Genomic DNA, 8348 nt, shown 5'->3' on the forward strand with positions numbered 1-8348 from the left:
AACACCCACTTGGTTCCCACAACGTTTTGCTTTGGACGTGGCACCAGGGTCCAAACTTCATTTCGCTTGAAGTTATTAAGCTCTTCGTGCATGGCCAACACCCAGTCCGAATCTAGCAAGGCTTCTTCTACCCTGAAAGGCTCAATAGAAGAGACAAACGAGTAGTGTTCACAAAAATTAACTAATCTAGAGCGAGTAGTTACTCCCTTGCTTATATCACCCAATATCTGATCGACGGGATGATTCCTTTGAATCGTTGCTCGGACTTGAGTTGGAGGGGCTTGAGGTGCTTCTTCCTCCATAGCACGATCATCTTGTGCTCCCCCTTGATCGCACGCTTCTTGATGAACCTGTTCATCAGTTGGAGGGTGCACCATTGTTGAGAAAGAAGGTTGATCTTGCTCCTTTTGTTCCTGTGGTCGCACATCTCCAATCGCCATGGTGCATATGGCGGCCATTGGAACATCTTCTTCATCTACATCATCAAGATTAACTTGCTCTCTTGGAGAGCCATTAGTCTCATCAAATACAACGTCGCTAGAGACTTCAACCAAACCCGATGATTTGTTGAAGACTCTATACGCCTTTGTATTTGAGTCATAACCTAATAGAAACCCTTCTACAGCTTTGGGAGCAAATTTGGAATTCCTACCTTTCTTCACTAGAATGTAGCATTTACTCCCAAATACACGAAAGTATGAAACATTGGGTTTGTTATCGGTTAGAAGCTCATACGAAGTCTTCTTGAGAAGGCGATGAAGGTAGACCCGGTTTATGGTGTGGCAAGCCGTGTTCACGGCTTCTGACCAAAACCGCTCGGGCGTCTTGAACTCTCCAAGCATTGTCCTCGCCATGTCGATGAGCGTCCTGTTCTTCCTCTCTACCACACCGTTTTGTTGTGGTGTGTAGGGAGCGGAGAACTCGTGCTTGATTCCTTCCTCCTCAAGGTACTCTTCCACTTGAAGGTTCTTGAATTCGGATCCATTGTCGCTCCTTATCTTCTTCACCTTGAGCTCAAATTCATTTTGAGCTCTTCTTAGGAAGCGCTTGAGGGTCCCTTGGGTTTCAGATTTATCCTGCAAAAAGAATACCCCAAGTGAAGCGGGAAAAAATCATCAACAATAACAAGACCATACTTACTTCCCCCGATGCTAAGGTAGGCGACGGGTCCGAAGAGGTCCATATGTAGCATCTCCAGGGGTCTTGATGTGGTCATTACATTCTTGTTGTGATGAGCACTTCCCACTTGTTTACCTGCTTGACACGCTGCACAAGGTCTATCCTTTTCGAAAGTCACATTTGTTAGGCCTAACACATCTTCTCCCTTTAGAAGTTTGTGAAGGTTCTTCATCCCAACATGTGCTAGACGGCGATGCCACAACCAGCCCATGCTAGTCTTAGCAATTAAGCATGCATCTAGACCGGCCTCTTCTTTTGCAAAATCAACTAAATAAAGTTTGTCGTCTAGTACACCCTTAAAAGCTAATGAACCATCACTCCTTCTAAAGACAGACACATCTACATTTGTAAATAAGCAATTATACCCCATATTACATAATTGACTAACAGACAACAAGTTATACCCGAGCGATTCAACTAAAAACACATTAGAGATGGAATGCTCGGATGAAATAGCTATTTTTCCTAGTCCTTTAACCTTGCCTTGATTCCCGTCACCGAATATGATTGAATCTTGGGAATCATTGTTCTTGACGTAGGAGGTGAACATCTTCTTCTCCCCCGTCATGTGGTTTGTGCATCCGCTGTCGATAATCCAGCTTGAGCCCCCGGATGCATAAACCTGCAAGGTAAATTAGGCTTGGGTCTTAGGTACCCAACTCTTGTTGGGTCCTACAAGGTTAGTGACAATAGCCTTAGGGACCCAAATGCAAGTTTTATCTCCCTTGCATTTTGCCCCTAATTTCCTAGCAATCACTTTCTTATTCTTTCTACAAATTTCAAAGGAAGCATTGCAAGCATGGTAAATTGTAGAAGGTTCATTAATTACTTTCCTAGGAACATGAACAACATTTCTCCTAGGCATATGATGAATAACATTTCTCCTAGGCATATCTCTATCATGCACATAGGAAGAACTTGAAGCAATCATGCCATTTGAATCATAAGCATTACAACTCCTATGATAACCATTTCTAGAAAATTTTCTATTATAAATAAATGCATGATTCTTTTGAATACTACTAGCCATAGGAGCCTTTCCTTTTTCCTTGATGAAAATAGGAGTCCTTTGGCATGTTAAGTTCTTGGCTTCTTTCTTAAAGCCAAGCCCATCCTTAATTGAGGGGTGTCTACCAATGGTGTAGGCATCCCTTGCAAATTTTAGTTTATCAAAATCATTCTTGCTAGTCTTAAGTTGGGCATTACGACTAACCACTTCACCATTTAATTTTTCAATATAAGTAAGGTGCTCAACACATGCGTCAACATTAAAATCCTTACACCTATTACAAATTACTACATGTTCAATACATGGGCTAGATTTATTTGCAACTTCTAGCTTAGCATTTAAATCATCATTAATACTTTTTAAGCTAGAAATAGATTCATGGCATGTAGTTAATTCACATGAAAGCATTTCATTTCTTTTAACTTCTAAAGCAAGAGAATTTTGCGCACTAACAAATTTATCATGCTCGTCATATAAAAGATCCTCTTGCTTCTCTAACAATCTGTTTTTCTCATTCAAGGCACCAATTAATTCATTGATCTTATCAATTTTAGTTCTATCTAAACCTTTGAATAAACTTGCATAGTCTACTTCATCATCACTAGATTCATCATCACTTGAAGAAGCATATGTAATAGTACTTCGATTGCTTACCTTCTTCTCCTTTGCCATGAGGCAGGTGTGATGCTCGTTGGGGAAGAGAGACGATTTGTTGAAGGCTGTGGCGGCGAGTCCTTCGTCGTCGGAGTCGGATGTAGAACAATCTGAGTCCCATTCTTTTCCAAGGTGTGCCTCGCCCTTAGCCTTCTTGTAAACCTTCTTGTTCTCCCTCTTCCCATTCTTTCCTTGTTCCTGGTCACTATCATTGTCGGGACAGTTAGCAATAAAGTGACCAATCTTACCACACTTGAAGCAGGAGTGCTTTCCCTTCGTCTTGCTCTTGTTGGGATGCTCCTTGCGACCTTTGAGCGCCGTATTGAAGCGCTTGATGATGAGGGCCATTTCGTCCTCATTTAGCCCGGCCGCCTCAACTTGTGCCACCTTGCTAGGTAGCGCCTCCCTGCTACTTGTTGCTTTGAGAGCAACAGTTTGAGGCTCGTAGATCGGCATTGGACCATTCAATGCATCATCAACATATCTTGCCTCCTTGATCATTATTTGCCCGCTTACGAACTTTCCGAGTATTTCCTCGGGCGTCATCTTGATGTACCTAGGATTCTCACGAATAGAGTTTACAAGATGAGGATCAAGGACAGTGAAGGACCTTAGCATAAGACGGACGACGTCGTGGTCCGTCCATCTCGTGCTTCCATAGCTTCTTATCTTGTTGACCAGGGTCTTGAGCCTATTGTACGTTTGAGTTGGCTCCTCTCCCCTGATCATCGTGAACCTTCCTAGTTCGCCTTCCACCAACTCCATCTTGGTGAGCATGGTGGCGTCGTTCCCCTCATGCGAGATCTTGAGGGTGTCCCAAATCTGCTTGGCGTTGTCCAAACCGCTCATCTTTTTGTATTCTTCCCTGCACAAGGATGCTAAAATAACAGTAGTAGCTTGTGCATTTTTATGGATTTGTTCATTGATAAACATGGAGTTATCCGAACTATCAAATCGCATTCCATTTTCTACTATCTCCCATATACTTGGATGAAGAGAGAACAAATGACTACACATTTTGTGACTCCAAAATCCGTAGTCCTCTCCATCAAAGTGTGGAGGTTTACCAAGTGGAATGGAAAGCAAATGAGCATTGGAATTATGTGGAATACGAGAATAATCAAAAGAAAAGTTCGAGTTAACCGTTTTCTTTTTCTCCTCGTATTCGTCGTCCTTTTGAGAAGAGGAAGATTCGTCGCTGTCGTAGTAGACAATCTTCTTGATGCGCCTCTTTTTCTTTCCATCCTTCTTCTTTTGACTTGAGCCCGAGTCAGTGGGCCTGTCGTCTTTTGGCTCATTGATGAAGGATTCCTTCTCCTTGTCGTTGATCACCATCCCCTTTCCCTTAGGATCCATCTCTTCGGGCGATTAGTCCCTTTTGTGAAGAGAACGACTCTGATACCAATTGAGAGCACCTAGACGGGGTGAATAGGTGATCCTGTAAAAACTTAAAACTTAAAGCAACAGAACTTGATTAAGAGTTAGAACAATGAAATCAAGTGGCTAAAGGAGAGCTCTTGTGAAACACAATAGACACAGTGAGAACAAGCACAAGAGACACGAGGATTTATCCCGTGGTTCGGCCAAGTACAACACTTGCCTACTCCACGTTGTGGCGTCCTAATGGACGAGAGTTGCACTCAACTCCTCTCAAGTGATCCAATGATCAACTTGAATACCACGGTGTTCTTCTTTCTTTTACTATATCCTGTTTGCGACGAATCTCCACAACTTGGAGTCTCTCGCCCTTACAATAAGAATCAAAGTGAAAGCACTAGAGTAAGGGAGGGAAGCAACACACACAAATCCACAGCAATACGCACACACACAGCCAAGACTTGAGCTCAAATGAATAACACAAGGTTCACCACTAGAACGGAGCTCAAATCACTAAGAATGCCAATCGAGTGTGCAAAGACAGAGTGTGTATGATCAAGAATGCTTAGAGTATGCTTGGTGTACTCCTCCATGCGCCTAGGGGTCCCTTTTATAGCCTCAAGGCAGCTAGGAGCCGTTGAGAGCAATCCAGGAAGGCAAATCTTGCCTTCTGTCGGGTGGCGCACCGGACAGTCCGGTGTGCCACCGGACAGGTACTGTAGCATGTCCGGTGCAGATTGCTTTCCTATTCTGGCGCAGCCGACCGTTGAAGATTTGGAGTCGTTGGCGCACCGGACACTATCCGGTGCACACCGGACAGTCCAGTGCACCCTTCTGACCATTGGCTCGGCCACGCGTCACGCGCGGATTGCACGGCCGACCGTTGCACCACCGGACAGTCCGGTGCACCACCGGACAGTCCGGTGATTTTTAGCCGTACGCCGCCGCCGAAATCCCGATAGCGGTCTTTTCACCAGAGCCAGCCTAGCGCACCGGACACTGTCTGGTGCACCACCGGACAGTCCGGTGCACCTAGACTGAACAGCAGTTGGCTGTACACAGCCAACTCTTTTTCCGTTTGTCTTTTATCTGATTCTAGCACTTAGACAAATATGTTAGTACACAAAAACCAATGTATTAAGTCTAGAATCATACCTTTGTGTTGATTTGCACTTCTTCCACCATTTGGCATAGTTTCATACTTAAACCATTTGTGTTGGCACTTAATCACCAAAATACTTAGAAATGGCCCAAAGGCACATTTCCCTTTCAGGAATCCTTTACCTCAACCACCTCGCCGCAACAACCATGGCCGAATCTACCGTCGGCTAGGATCGCGCCGTGAATCCCGGATTTGGTCAAGGATCCTGTCGAACCCGCCTATATAAGCTAGCGCCCAACCCTACTTCCAGCCATCCCACGATCAGACCGCGTACACCGCCACACGGCACCCTGCGCCATTGTCGGGGAGCACAAAAGATTGTCGTTGAAGGCAAATCCGGCATGTGCCGTCATCGGGCTTTCGCGGTCCTGTCGGGGAGGCTTGGCTGGTCGCGCTGCGTGTGAAAAGAGCCTCTCTGGGCAAGATTGTCAATCGGTTGGTGACCAATTGCTCGTCGGTCGTCCGTCTCCCTCACCAAGTCGATGTGTGCTGCGGGCGGCCCTGTCTGCACCTAGAGCCACGCTGAGACTTCCTTCTTTAGATCTGTCTTCCTCTCCTCTGCGTGTTGAACCGCTCTACTCGCAATATGGGGTACCGTGGCGCTGGTTCGTCTCATGCCAGCGAAGTCGCCACCGTGGGGTTTGGCGGCGCCACCTGTGCTGACCGGGGAAGGAAGAAAGGCCCCTCGCCGTCGATGTGAATTGGACGGACAAGATTAGAAGTTCGGATCGTTTTGGGCGAGTAAGTTAGAATCATTGAGATCTGATCGGACGATTCCGAGTCAATCTTGACTTCATTAAATTTCAAGCACTAATTTTTAATCCAACGGATCTGGTTAGGTTGGGGGTCGATGACGTTTTAGCCATTGGATCGTGATCCCACGATTAGTATTATGTACCGGTTTATTTATGTGTCCGGACTAATCTGCGCTGTGAGCTTTTGATCTAACGGCCGATCCCACTACATACCCCTTCGCGTGGCATATTTTCTAAAGAGACCCTATAGTTTTAGTGATTCAACCCGCTGTCGAGGTTAATAATAAAAGTATTACAGTATGGTCCTAAACTTTACGTTTGGGACCCTGCACTTTCTGATAATTATGCGCCCAGTCCATAAGCTTAGGAAATTAGGGGAAATGATATAGAAAATGGTTTTTATGTAAAAAATATCCAGAACTTATTTAATTCATAGAAATTTCATTTTAACTCCTTTTTAATCCGTTCCAGTGGCATTAATTTTGTTTTAATATTGTTTATCATCTAGTAACTCTCTTTAGTCATGAAACCTAGATCAAATTATCCACTTGATTTATTCTATTCTAGATATTTAATAACTTCAGAAAATCGTAACTCGATAACCATAGCTCCGAATTTAGTGATTCTCGAGCCCACGATCTCGTTACGACGCGTAGAATATTTTTATGTAGTTTGTTCTTATTTTTGGTGTGATGTTAATTTTGACTATACATGTTTGTTTGTATTGCTACGACTAGCGCGAGGTTACGAGTCATCTAAAGATCATCCTAGTACCTAGAATCTTGAGTCTCAGGCAAGTTGTGCCCTTGATCACTTCTATTTACCCAATAATGTTCTTATTAATCATAAGGATCTGCCTAGGTTGATTTTGATGGGACCCAATAGGTTACCCTAGTTCGTCTATCTTTATACCTTGTTTACCACTGAATTTTTGGGTAGTACCTGCTATTGCTTTATGTGGTTTTGGATATTGAGATACACATTATTCATGATCATACTTTTATTAACATTTTGTTATTTAATGTTCATGATAAGATCATTATGTTAATTGTAACATGGAGCGATAGGGCTGTAAAATAAGCTCGAGGCTCGCAAGCCGGCTCGAGCTCGGAGTGGCTCGGCTCGCGAGCCTCGAGCCGAGCCGTCTCGTTCCAGCTCGCGAGTTGTGTCAAATTACTTAATATATAGAATAATGATGGATATTGGCTAAGTTTATATATAGTCAGTTTGTTCCTTAGTGTTTCATGATATATATATATATATGACAATTAATAATTTAGATTACTCATAATGATGAATAATATCTATATATTTTATATTTATATACTAATAATTCACTATATAATGGAATTATATATATTAGGGTGTGGCTCGCAAACCGAGACGAGCCTGTCTCTCCAACTCGTAAAATGGACGAGTCGAGCCGAGCTGAGCATGGTCAGCCACCGAGCTGCACCGAGCTGAGCCGAGCCAAGCTTGGCTCGGCTCGTTTTTAGCCCTATGGAGCGACCACCCGGGAAAACAGTGCTACCACAAGGGTGGTATGGGACGCCCTTGGCTGACTAATTAGGAAAGCTAGTGGAGGACTACCTTACCCGAAAGGGGCAAGGGCAGTAGGGGAGTGGTCAGTGTAGGAAAGTCCTTGGGTTGATTTTGCTGTGATGGCGGTCAGGCGAGGGATCCCTGCATTGGAGCTTCCTAGAAACTGTAGCAGGTTTTCGGAAGCCAGTGGAACTTTGTAAAGGTCTCGTAGTGTTACCCTGTCTCGCTTCCTTGGTAGCGGTGTATGGGAAGTTGCGGTCCCTTGGCAAATGGGTAACATGACTTGTGGGTAAAGATGTGCAACCTCTGCTGAGAGGAAAACTGGTATATTAGTCGTGTTCACAGTCATGAGCGGCTCGGACCCTCACATGAGTAATTTATAGAATTAAATTCAATTTGTCATTTGCATCACATTGTGGTTTATTATTAATTTGATCTATTATTACTCTGGTTTGGTATTTACTTACATCTAGTAACTGCTAATAAAATTTGACTAACTTACTAAAAGCAATGCTCAGCTTCAACCATTATTTGTTGATCAGCCTTACACTTCTCATGAGCTACCACGTTTGGTGAGTTCATGCACATCATTCCCCACAACTTGTTGAGCTATGATCTTTTGTGAGCTCACTCTTGCGATATATAAATCCCCCCATAGGTGAAGAGCAGG

This window comes from Zea mays, chromosome 1 (assembly GCF_902167145.1).
Source record: "Zea mays cultivar B73 chromosome 1, Zm-B73-REFERENCE-NAM-5.0, whole genome shotgun sequence".
Classification (NCBI taxonomy): domain Eukaryota; kingdom Viridiplantae; phylum Streptophyta; class Magnoliopsida; order Poales; family Poaceae; genus Zea; species Zea mays.